Genomic DNA, 12783 nt, shown 5'->3' with positions numbered 1-12783 from the left:
TGAGTTAAAAGTGGTGTGACCCTGTCTACCAGGAGCTGACTCAGAATTGTACAGTCTTTATTTAATGTCACCAGTGGCTGATTGGGTGCTAAGTCAGCTGTTTCCTTGCCCATTTTGTAGACAGAAAACAATGCCATCTCTCATAAAGAGGCAGGATGGATCCCCTAGTCGAGCACGGCATTGTAAAGTGTTTCTAGGCACAGTGCAAGAATGTCAGTAAACATACTGTAAAATTCTGAAGGGTGTCCATCAAGGCCAGGGGTTTTCTGGGTAGCCAACAAACGTATAGCTTCCTTAATCTCTTCTGCTTAAATGAGTGTCTTTAGGGTCTGCTGCTGCTCAGGGGTGATGCTCAGTAGGTGAACTCTATTTAGATAAGGTGCCACTGAGCATACCTTTGTAGGAATAAATCCCACTTAGGTGATTTAAAGTGTTTGTGTTTCCCTGGAAGATATGGAAACATCCACACACTTGAGAGGTGTTAGAGATTCTCAAATTTCTCTCTGAGTCTTCTGACCCTGAAATAGTTAGATATATACTCTTGCTACATGAGTACCACACTGCTGAAGTTGAACAGCAAAGTGTAACTAACACCCATATGCCTTGTGTATATACAGTTGTATGATCACTCAAAAAAACATGGCCCTACCCCAAGCCCTGAGCAGGGACTTACACATGACCAAATGAAAATTATATTATCAAAGTACACTTGTTTAATGTGGGAACTATCGTCCTCTGTTGGGACTGACCACTCCCACACTTCTGATACGTCTACGTCATGTCTCTTTTAATATTATTTCAGAGCCAACTCGTGTCCTTTCTCTTTTCCTGTGTGATTTTCTTGAAGGCTTCCCAGTGCTCCTTTATTTCATTTTCATTTTGTTCTTCTGACACACTTAACATAATGTTTTCCCTCAAAGTAAACCATGTGCACAGAGAGGAGCACATTTTGTTGCACCAGGAAAGTGAATAATACACTCTGGCAACCTAGAAATTGCGAGGGAGGTGATCAGTGGTAGAAAGAGGGTGTAAGAAGAAGAAGAAAAATGTTATGTTACAAATTCCTGTCATTGGAAAATAGCTCACTGGATAGTGCACCCATTGCAAACAGATTCATATAAAGGGGAATTCATAGGTGTGATACCTTTTGACTTTTAAGTCAATCTTTAAATCTGATAAAATGGGAAACTTGGGATGGAAGTCCCATGCATATCTCTGGAAATCTGTGCTGCTACTGCCCTCTTTAACTGTGCTACAAGAGACTGGGAGTGGTCGAAGTGTATTTACAGTAAAGAGACACTGTTTTATCTGTTCTTCTTTGGGCTGACTGCCTGCAGGGTTCCTCCATGTAATTGTGAGAACCAAACCTCAATAATTTCCTGAATCCCAATATTTGATCACCCCAAAGTTTTTACCAAAATAACTCTGCTCCTGAATCTCCAGTTGATCTAGCCTTTGGAGACTAGACTTCTCATCAGGGAAACACAGTTTATCAGAGCTAAACAAAACAAAATATTGAACATATAAGGGACTGAATTCTAGATCAAAAGTAGAGCAAACATTTTATTTATTGCACAATGTTAAAACATATGATACAGGGAAATAGATGCACAAAATGCTGTGAAGGCCCCATTACAGAAGTGCAGATAAATACAAAATCAGAAAACAATATAAATCTCTAGTTAAGCATTATCTAAGTAAGATATTTTAAGCATTGGCTGATGAGGAGCATTGGCAGCATGCCAACTCACCTATGAGGAAAATAGCGAAAGAATCCCATGACAAATAGAATCCCAGTGGTTGTATGGACAAATCACACAAACTGTTACTAGATTCCGCAAATTCAGCATGGTATGATCATGGTTAGGGTTGCAATTGGCAAAGCAGAAACAACAATGTAATTATTAAAAACTACACAACTATTTAGCATTTCTTAAGGTAAGACAAATCTTTCACTTGCTTCCTTAGCAACTGCACCCTGGAAATGTATAATGGAAATGAAACATTTCTTTAAACAATGGGTTTAGCACCACACCTTCAGTGGAGCTTCCAGGGGATGTCCTGAAAATGATACTTTGGGTACATCATGGAAGTGTCATTCACATTAGGCACTTTCGAACAACATTGTGCATCACTAATTAATTGACTGCATTACCCTGATGCTTCACAGAAACAAGGGCAGAGATGACAACGAAGATCAGCTGCAGAGTTCCACAGCGCTCTTCCCTGAGCCCCACACTCTTCAATGTCTACATGGCCCAGCTCGCATCCATCGCCAGGGACCACGGACTGAACATTATCTCCTACGCTGACGATACCCAGCTGATCATCTCACTGCCTGAAAACCCCACTACTGCCAAGAAGTATTTCCACAACAGGATGGAAACCGTCACTGCCTGGATGAAGGTCAGCTGCCTCAAGCTCAACTCTGACAAGACTGAGATCCTCATCCTGGGACCATCCACATCAACCTGGGATGACTCCTGGTGGCCATCGACCCTCGGAACCCCCCCACCTCATCAAACTATGCACACAACCTCGGCTTCATGCTGAACTCATCGCTCACCATGACTATGGTAATGCCTGCTATGATGGTACCACCTAGAAGAACCTGAAGAAACTACAGCACATCCAAAATGCCTCCGCCAAACTCATCCTGGACATTCCCTGCACAAACATATCTCCAATCACCTAAGAGACCTCCACTGGCTTCCTATTAAGAAAATAATTAACTTCAAGCACCTTGTCCATGCTTACCTTCCACGACCTAGGACCCGCCTACCTCAACCACCACATTACCTTCTACTCCCCCACCAGAACTCTCCCCTCTGCTCAACAAGCACTAGCCACCATACCCCGCAAACGGAAGACCTCGGCTGGTAGAAGGACCTTCGTCTACCTCGCGACAAAGAGCCGGAACACCCTGCCCCTGCACCTCAGGCAGTCACAATCGCTACCTCAATTCAGGAAGGACCTTAAAACCTGGCTCTTCAACTGAAGCCCAGAAGACACACACCCTTTAGCACCTTGAGACCTTTACAGGTGAGTAGTACTCTTTATAATCCCTAATTTGATTCGATTTGCAGCTGGACACTTATTGCGAGGGCGAATGAACATTAGAAGGAAACAGAACATTAGAAAATGCATTCATTTTAAAATAATGGCTTATCACATAAAAATGTGGCATAAGCATTCATAGCATTATTTGCACGTCTAAGTGACCTAGGTAACTCCTTTCAGGTGCAACATCATTAGTTCATTGGTTACAACTCTATGCATCATTAAAACTCTAATGATTTATAAATAAGTTTCACACAATGTTTTCACATTTTGCAGGTTTTAAAAAACAGTTTAACATAATGTTCAATCCAGTTTGCTGTAGCCATGGCCTTTTACTACCTACATATTTGGAAAGGTGCCGACACAGTAAGAGTAGAGTATGGTCCGTGAGTATGCCTGGTGGAGAGCATGGTGTAGTCCATTGGATTCCACATGTGTGGTGACCAACAAACTTGTGGTTGGCTTTGTGCAATGATCAGTGCTTGACTTACAGGAGTGACTGTTTCCATTAATTTTCCTCCTATAATTGTACAGTTGTTCTTCTTGGGTGAGGAGGGATAAGAATCTGCCCTTGGGAGTAGCTGCAGTTCCTCCCAAAGAGAAGGTAGTAGCCTATCCTCTCTTCGTGCCATGTCTCACATACCCTTAAGAGGTGGCTTCATGTATGAGGCCAATACTTGTTTTGACTGGTTTAGACCAAAACCACTCAGGGGAAGCTACCAGAAGTCATAACCCCAGCATGAATGGATGACCCAGTGGATAAATGCCTCCAGGACTGCATAAGTCCCAACCCCACCTCCAAAATTCAAAGGTTGTACCCAACATGAATGGCCCAGCATGGCCAATAATGCTGAGTACTGGCAGGTAGTCACACTCCTCTCAATATCCAAGAAAGAGCTGCACATCAGTGTAGCCAAGAAGACCTCAGAGTTAGGGATCGGACCTTGCTGGTTGCTATCGCCCTTCCAGACCTCGACAAATCTACACCAATACCTGAAGAACCTGCTGCTGTTACTGACCTGAGTGAGAAGGCCAACCTGCTTGATTGCAGCAAGAGGTCAGGACAACTGACTAACAGGCAGCAAAACACAGAGTTCACCTGACTTTGAGGACCCCTGGACTACACCTGCTTTGCCAATACCCAGCTGCCCCAACCAGCTGGTTAGGATTAATGAACCACTGCCCATCACCATCAGGGTGCAGTGGAAGTGACCCCTTTGACACTGGGGCAAGCCTGCTTAGTCACTAACTTCCAGTAGACTTGGGAGCTTGTGTGGTTTGCAGTTACCTGAGGAGGTCTCGAGCATTACCTGGAGTAAAACTCTTGGCCTGGATGGAGTAGCTAGAGAAAAATCACCCTGGCTGGTGGTGGGTGAAACTGTCCAGTGGTTGCAGTGCCTCTCGGATTTCTTGACCGCAATCAGTGGGTTTTGAGATACAGTTCCCCCAAATTATTGCCATCAAAGTGAGTATCTAGGTATTCTGTCATGTAGACCTGCTATTACCTCCAGGGACTAGTCTAGAAGCTACTGAAGTACAAGGACTCATGTACAGGTGCCTGGAAATCAGTCACCTGACATAGGTCACTGTACCGATACCCCTGAAGAATATGTTGCTAGTTACCAGGGTTAGGTGGACACTTCATTCTTTGGCAGGGAAGGCCACAAGAAGTTCAAAAGGCCCAAATGCTTCAAAGCAGGTGCATCGAAACTAGAGCTCCATCAAAGCTCCCATCAAAACTTCATTACAAGCAACTGAACCATGCACATCTGCTATTTGCTTCAAAGATTCTCCTGCTGCACCCTTCAAAGTCATCTGCATGCCTGTGAATTTAGTTACTGTCTACAGCTCCGTTCAATAGTCAAGCCACCATTTTTTGAACTATGGTATGGGCCCACTGACCTCCACAGACCTTCACTAACTGGCGCCTTTTCTAAGATGTTGTTTGTCAAGAAAGGAGCCAGAGACTTGTGATTTTCACTGCTTATCCATAGTCTAGGTGTAATTCAATATTCTTATGCACTTTAAAGCATTTTCTTTTCTCTTATAAAGCATTGAGTGTCCATAATGACATCACCTCTCTGAGTAAGCTTTGCAGTGCTCAGCCCATCAGCCTTCAGGCAGGAAAGTGAAAGGGAGTACCTGGTAATTCAGTTTGAGTTACACTATCTTGCAGCCCCAGAACATCAGTGGTAAACAACCTCAGTTTTCACAATTAAGGCACAGGAAACCCTGACTGCTCTTGGACCATAGGAAAAGGTTCTCAAAAACACTCTTGATATGGGTAACAATTAATACATAATAAATAGTGTGAAGAAAATCAATTCCTATTATGTGCTGTTCAATGATAATTTTTAGTTGGCAAATGCTTGTGTTTTTCAGTTTAGCACTCAACATGACCTAGGGCCTGATTGCGAGGTATGTGGTCTGGGGTCTGCCATGGCACAGGAGACGATCTGACCGCTGCTGTGCTGGCAGTTTGATCATGATCACTGCAGTCGGACCACAAGAAGACTGCCAACATTTGAGCTGCCGCTTAGGCGACAGTATAGACCATGGTGGTCAGTGGTGGCGATGCCGGCATTGGCACCACTGTGTGTATTATGACCTGCTTTTCTGCCGACCTTTTCATGGCAGGGACACCACCATGAAAAGGTCGGCAGATAGGCAGGCAAAGAGCCACAAAAAAGGGCCCCAGGGCGAATAAGCCATGTAGAATATGGCTGCGGCCCATTTTGCCTCCCCCATGCCTGCAAAGTCGATGCGCGCACTGTTTGCCATGCATGGAAACCTGCCGCCCGATCTGCTGGAGACACAGTAGTGTTTTCAGCATTGACTTCAGGCTCTCTTCTAGAGCCCAGGCATGCCACCACCTTGACTGCCCCGCCGACAAATCACCAGCCCCGTGGTAACCTCGTGATACGGCGGTCGGGATGCTGCCTTCTTAGTGCCATTCTCCAGACTGCCGGAGCTGAATGCTGGTGGTGCATCTGCAAAACTGGTAATCAGGCCCTTTGTGTATATGATTCCCCTGATGAGCTTCTGAGTCTGGAGATATGGTACCTGAATACTAAGTTTTAAATGACCGTGGCAAATAACATTATTGCTGAATATTCTGAGTAGAAGCAAAATAGTGATGAATAATATTGATTTTGTTAGTCAGTAAAAGTGATATCACAAACGTAAAATACTAAAATACTGTAGTATTTATGATAACTTGATTTCATATTTTGAATTGCATCTTTATTTAATATTTGGTGATATAAAATGTTTTTTTTCTGGGTTTGGGGCAATTGTTGGAGTTTGGGTAGATACTGTTTTATTTACAATCATCATAATTTGTGTAATGTTCAAAATCTTTTTCTTTTTTATATTTGTTTCTAATTTATCCAAATTCATGCAATTATGTGTTTAGTTATTGGGGCTCACATTTTGTGAGGTGTTTTCACATATATTTGTATGTTTCTGGTGGACTACTGAGATACTGTTGCATAGTATTTTTGTGTAAGAGTAATCTTTGGATGGGTTTAAGTTTTGTTTTCTAACTAATGATACATTTTAAAAATCACTTTCGGTCAAATTGTTTTGGAGTTTATTTAGTAAATTAATTAATTTATTTAAGTGTATCATAAACATTGAATATTTTAGGAATGGGTGTTGAAATGTTTATATATGTAGATAGATATTGATATAGACATAGATTTAGATATAAATAGATAGGGACAGATAGATAGATAGATAGATAGATAGATAGATAGATAGATAGATAGATAGATAGATAGATAGATAGATAGATAGATAGATAGATAGATAGATAGATAGATTGATTCTGATTTTGGTCAGAAGCATAGTATATATGAAACCTACATTTGAAAAAAATGTAAACATGCATTATGGTTATGAACTAGGATAGCATTTTGTACCTCCCTTTCAAAAATGTTTGCCATTTCCACAATGTTTGTGTGGCTAACGTTAGATACCTTGCTTGTGGCATTGAAGATTAACACTAAATTATTACCTACCCAATCTTTACACTTTCTTTAATCTTTGAGGAACTGGGCTTAGAGTAGTAAATTGTACCCCCTTAACTTTAAGACTTTCATCAATGTCTGTGGAACTGGAGTTAGAATAGTAACGTATTATATCCTCACATATTTAGCAACATTCTTGGGCATACCTGAGATTAAAGTTAGAATAGTAAATTATAAGTCCCTTCCAAATTTTAGCACTTTCACTAATGTATGTGGAAGTGAAGTTAGAACAGAAAATTATAACATTTTACCCTTTCCACAATATCATGGGCTTGAAATTAGACCAGTAAACTATAACCCCCTCCAACTTTAGCACTTCTCTAAAGTATGTGGGTTGGATTTAGAATAGTTATTATTACCTCATTATTTTTCCATTTTCTTCAATGTTTGTAGGATTGAAGTTTGAACAATAAATTTTATCCAACCCAAAATATACGTATTTTCTCTAATATTTGTAGGACTAGAGTAGTAAATTATAACCAACCCCACTCAATCTTGATTTTGGCATTTCCACCTATGTTTGGATGTCTGGAGTTAGAATGGTCAGTAGTACACCCCTAGTTTCGTTTATGGTTATGGATTGTGTATTTATAACCCCCACATTTTCTGCAATTTCCCCAATGTTTTTGAGACTCAAATCAGAGTAGTAAATTAACATCACTCCAACATCTGCACCTTCTACAATGTTTATGGGGCCTGAATTAGAATATTATCTTGTATTTTCTCCAAGGTATGTGGGATTGGAGTTAGAATAGCTTCACCTCTTTAATTTAAGCACTGATTCTAAACTTGTGTGGAATGCAGATACGTTAGTAGGGTAACAATTTATTACAATTAACTATAAAAAGTTGGAGCCTAATTACGAGTTTTGCAGTCTTGAGACTGCTGAAATCGTGGTGGCGGTCAGACCGCTGCACTCCTGGCAGTCCGACTGCCAGATTAGGATCCTGAGGGTCGGACCACTAGGAGATCGCCACCTCCACAGTGATCAGGGATCCCAACGGGTTGGTGGCGGTCAAAGTCGTGTTCAGCCACAGCAATGCCAAGTTCACCACCGCCACACTGATCACAACTTCCCTTTCTGCCAACCTTTTAGTGGCAGGGTCCCCACCATGAAAAAGCTGGCAGAATACAAGTGCTTTGGACCACATGGGGTACCCTGGACTTCACACAACCAGTGCAGGGACCTCCATGTCAGCATCCTCGGAATATGCAGACAATGTACATTCCGAGGATGCTGTGTGCAAGGGCATTAGCCTCGGCTCCCTAAGGGAGCCAAAACTAATGCCTCTGTACTGTTTCCTCTGGGCGTATCAGTGTAAACATCATAATATGATAGAGGTGAGGCTGCTGGCTTGACGGCTGTCTCACCACCGCGGTATTGGAGTTGTAGAGGTTCGCCCGCCTAACTTATAATAGGGAACTTAATGTTTGAGTTTATTAAAACTAAGTGTTGTGAAAAGTTGGGTTGTTGGTTGGAAGGGTGAGCCCTACAAAAGAAACAGCCACAATCCTTGTCAGGGTAAACTACAAAAAGTCATTACATTAACCTTGGCACAAAAGCAGATAGGCTTAACTTAGAGGCAGCATTATTTATGAAGCACACAATCAGTGATAAAGCAAAAACACTCCACAAGACAAATCACACACCAATTTACAAAAGAGAGTAAAATTAAAAAAAAAAATCACACCAAAATGACTAAAATCCAATCAGTAGAACCAGAGATATGCAATTTCAAAGATTCAACGTAAGTAAAGTGTCTAAAAGCACAAAGCGCCACTCATGGTTATCTGGTCTTGGGAGAACGGGTGAAAGTCACAGGCCGACTGCAATGGAACACAGCCAGATACAGGGACCAGGTTAAAGGCTGAAAAAGTCACCTTGTACAGTCCAACGCGAGGGGTCCAGTTTGCGGTGAAGGAGCCTGTGAGGAGCAGGGAGAGAGTTGTAGATGGTCATCGCTGTATCAAGAAGAGCAGGCAGAGGGTTGCAGATCTTGGCGCCAATGGTTGCGAAGAGCAAAAAACATCATGATTTCTCCTTTCATCTAGGAGGATATCAACAGATGCCACACCAAGGGTCCTAGACCTGATATGCACCTTTTGTGGAGCAGTAACTTACTCCAGCAGAGGCCAGCAGGGCTCAGGCAGTTGCAGGTCTAGTCAGGTCCAGTGCAGCAGGATAGCTGGGCAGTTGGTAGGAGACCTCTGGAGCTTGTTGTGTCCCTGTAGCTCAGAATAGGAGGATAGCTTACTAGTGATTAGAGTCACTCAGCTAGCTTGGGATGAAGAGTGCAAGTCTAGCTTTCCTTCTCAGACAAAAGGACAGGTCCCAGGCAGCAGGGCAGCCCTCTAGCAGCAGGGCAGTCCTTCTTCTGTAGAGTATTCACATATCTGGAAGTGTACTAAAGAGTGGGTCTAAGGATCCCATTTTAATACCTGATGCCAGCTTTGAAATGTGAGATGCTTCTGGAGTTTCCTCTCACAGAAATGTCTGAATTCGCCTGCCTCCCTATCCTGGTCCCAGTCTGTCTGCAGTCACAATAAGCTGCTAGTATGAAGTTCTTTGTGTATGAGATGAGAAAGTGTTTTTGAAGAGCAAGTGTGACAGGTGACAACTCCGCCCCTCTCATCATGTCAGGATAGCCCATCCTGCCAATACCCATAGCCTCTATTGTGATACTGTCTGGGAGGAATACACAAAGGCCAACTGCCAACTACACACAGTCTTGTGGCACAGGATACACGCTGCGTGCACCAAATGGTTAGGACAAGAAAATGACAACTTTCTAAAACTCAGACTTAAAATCCAATTTTACCTTCAAGGAGGATTTTAAATTACAATTCTTCACATGAGCCATGTTTTAAGGGGCTACTTATGTGGGTGGCACAAAAAGTGCTGCAGTCCCATTAATAGCATTTCATTTCCTAGCCCTGAAGATATGGTATACCGCTGTACTAGTGACTTTTTAAATAAATATTTTACACATCGGATAATTAAAAATAATATACGTGTAATCATTTTCTCAATAGGAAAATATAATAGTAGCTGTAGAATCTAACAATTATTACATTAACAATAGAGCAATATAATTAAATAAATTTATTAGTAAAAAAAAAAAAATCAGAATATCACAATTATTAGGAGAATTTCAATATTAAACTGTTTTTTTATATTTTTAGGGAAAATGTGTTGGTTTTTATTGTTTTCCAGTTAATGCAAAAAGGTTTTGTGTGCTTTTCTGTTTACTAGACTTTTGTTTAAAAAATCTTTTTTTGAGTTCTGGAGTGTATCAATAGATTTGATATGGAATCTTCTTTTTTAATATTTTACTTTGGCATGTATATACTGGATTATCTGCTGTGGAGTGGACAGCTTGGATTTTCTACATGTTATATTTTGTGATCATGTTGTTTATTTAGCAATATCATACTTGTTTGTGACAAATTTTGCTTTGTATGTTCAGTGGGTGTTATGCTTCTTTTTAACAGTACATGTTTCATGTAATGAAATTACTTCAAAGGAAATTTATTTTATTTTCAGATACTCGTTTATAGTTATGCTCATTTCTTTTGTTTCATTAAATGTAATATTGGTGTGCTTTTAAAATCTCATAAATTGATTTTTGTAACCTGAATTGCAAAGATGTTTTTCTTAATTATGTTTTTAAAGGTGGCTTTTTTTTGTTTCATATAGAAATGTTTGTATTTGGATTTGTATCATTATTTATTGGTTATAGATTTAGTTATGGTTTACTTTTTTTTTAAAACAATATTTGTTTGATATTTTTGTGGATATTAATTGGTGTGTCACTGTCTACTTACTTTCCTTTGTTTTTGTGTTTTTTACATTATTTTAGCTGCTATTTTCTTGTTGATGATTTTGTATAGATATTTTTGTAATAGATGTTATTGTGTTTTAGACTAGGGCTGTTCGATATATTTGTAGTCACTATTTAGGCACTCATATTGTTGTATTAACAATATTTTTGTGGTGCATCTTGTGACATACAACCAAGTCTCTAGTCTTGGTCTTGCAATTTTTCCTTTGGTTTCCTAATTGTCCTTCTTCTATGACATACATACAAACAATACTAATTACTGATTCCTTTGATGTAAGGTATTATGAAATGGATCACAGGTGAGGGAAATGGCCCCCAGCCTCCTTACAGGCTATTAATCAAGCAACACAGATCCGGCACAGATTTGATGTGTGGGTGACACTAGAATACTTGCTGCTTTGTTCCATGGCTATGGAAAGGTGCATCATTAGTTTGGATGCTTCACCTGGACCAGCTCAAGGGTCCAATTTTGGCAAAAGAATAGCAGCGGGAACTGGATTTTGGCTGAGTTACACCCAGTTGTATGTATGGGGCCTCCTGGGGCTCATTGTTCCCTCTGCCTTTGAAGATTTCCAGACTGTCTCTTTGTCCTCCATATTTTTTTTAATGTTTATAGTTTTGCTTATTTGTTTTGTCTTATTCAAGGTAATATCAATTTATTTTACTTGAGTTGCAAAGATTTTTTTTTTAATTATATTTTTAAAGCTTTTTTATTTTGATATAGAAATGTATGTATTTATGATTATAGATTTATTTATGGTTTAATTTCTTTAAGGTTTCCACCCCCCTCCAACCAATAACCCAATTTCTTACAGGCAGGATAGACACTTGTCTAGAGAGAATAACATTTAGATGAACATTATGGGTATGAGAAGCTCTGATGGCCACTAACTTACAACATTTCCTATTTTTTCAACATTAAAATTGTAAAGTAGTCAATTTTCTTACTTTTCTTGCAAAATCACGCTAATTTAGCAGCCGCTTCCTGCAGTGGGGAAACTGTTACAGTTGATACACAAGGCTTTTGCTGAGCTGTCTTCTATTTGAACCCATGCCCAATGACTTTCCCAGATTCAGAACTTTTTTTTCCCAGAAAATCCTTTGCTCTGATAGTCACTTCTTTTCCTGCTGAACAAGGTTCCTTTCTGAGAACCTTCACAAAGTCCACTGACCAGAATTCAATTCCGCTGCATATCTTTCCAAACACTCTCCTCAACATTCCTTGCCTCCAAGTGCAATTTGAGTCAAATGACTTCCCACACTTCATGAGTAAGAAATTTGTGGCTGGAAATCATCATAGCTGAAAGGGCCAGGGAGGTTACATTTCACCTTGGCAATAGTGAGGCAAGTCAAGAAACCTTATCCACCTTCACAGAGGTCACAGTTTTGGAACTTTGTTTGACTTAGTTGAAAGTTGAACTTTCTCCATTCCCTAAAATGGTTATATAGATTATATTAGTTACAACTGAAAAATGCCATATACATTTGCTATATGTTTAGACATGTTTGGACTCAAATAATAAGTGAAATCCCTAGGTCCATAAAAATGAATAGTCATATCTTTCTTGCTTCATAGCATGTATTGCATTATTTGATGATAATGTTAATGCCTATTTACAGCTGTGCCCTTCAGTGTGCTTTTTAAATAGGGGTGCAAACATATTGCTACATAATGCAAATAGCTCCAAGGATCCTGACAAGAGGGGGCTATCAGTATTAGTGGTGGTGTAACAGACAGTATATTTATTTCAATTAAGTTGAAGAGTCTAAATGTTGGTTGGTATTCCTCGGATTCAAAGCTGAGTGTAACCTGCCAGTTACAAACTTAGGCCTGTAATGCATTGTGTCAA

This window comes from Pleurodeles waltl, chromosome 2_2 (genome assembly GCF_031143425.1).
Source record: "Pleurodeles waltl isolate 20211129_DDA chromosome 2_2, aPleWal1.hap1.20221129, whole genome shotgun sequence".
Taxonomy (NCBI): Eukaryota; Metazoa; Chordata; class Amphibia; order Caudata; family Salamandridae; genus Pleurodeles; species Pleurodeles waltl.
This window is presented reverse-complemented; position numbering follows the sequence as displayed.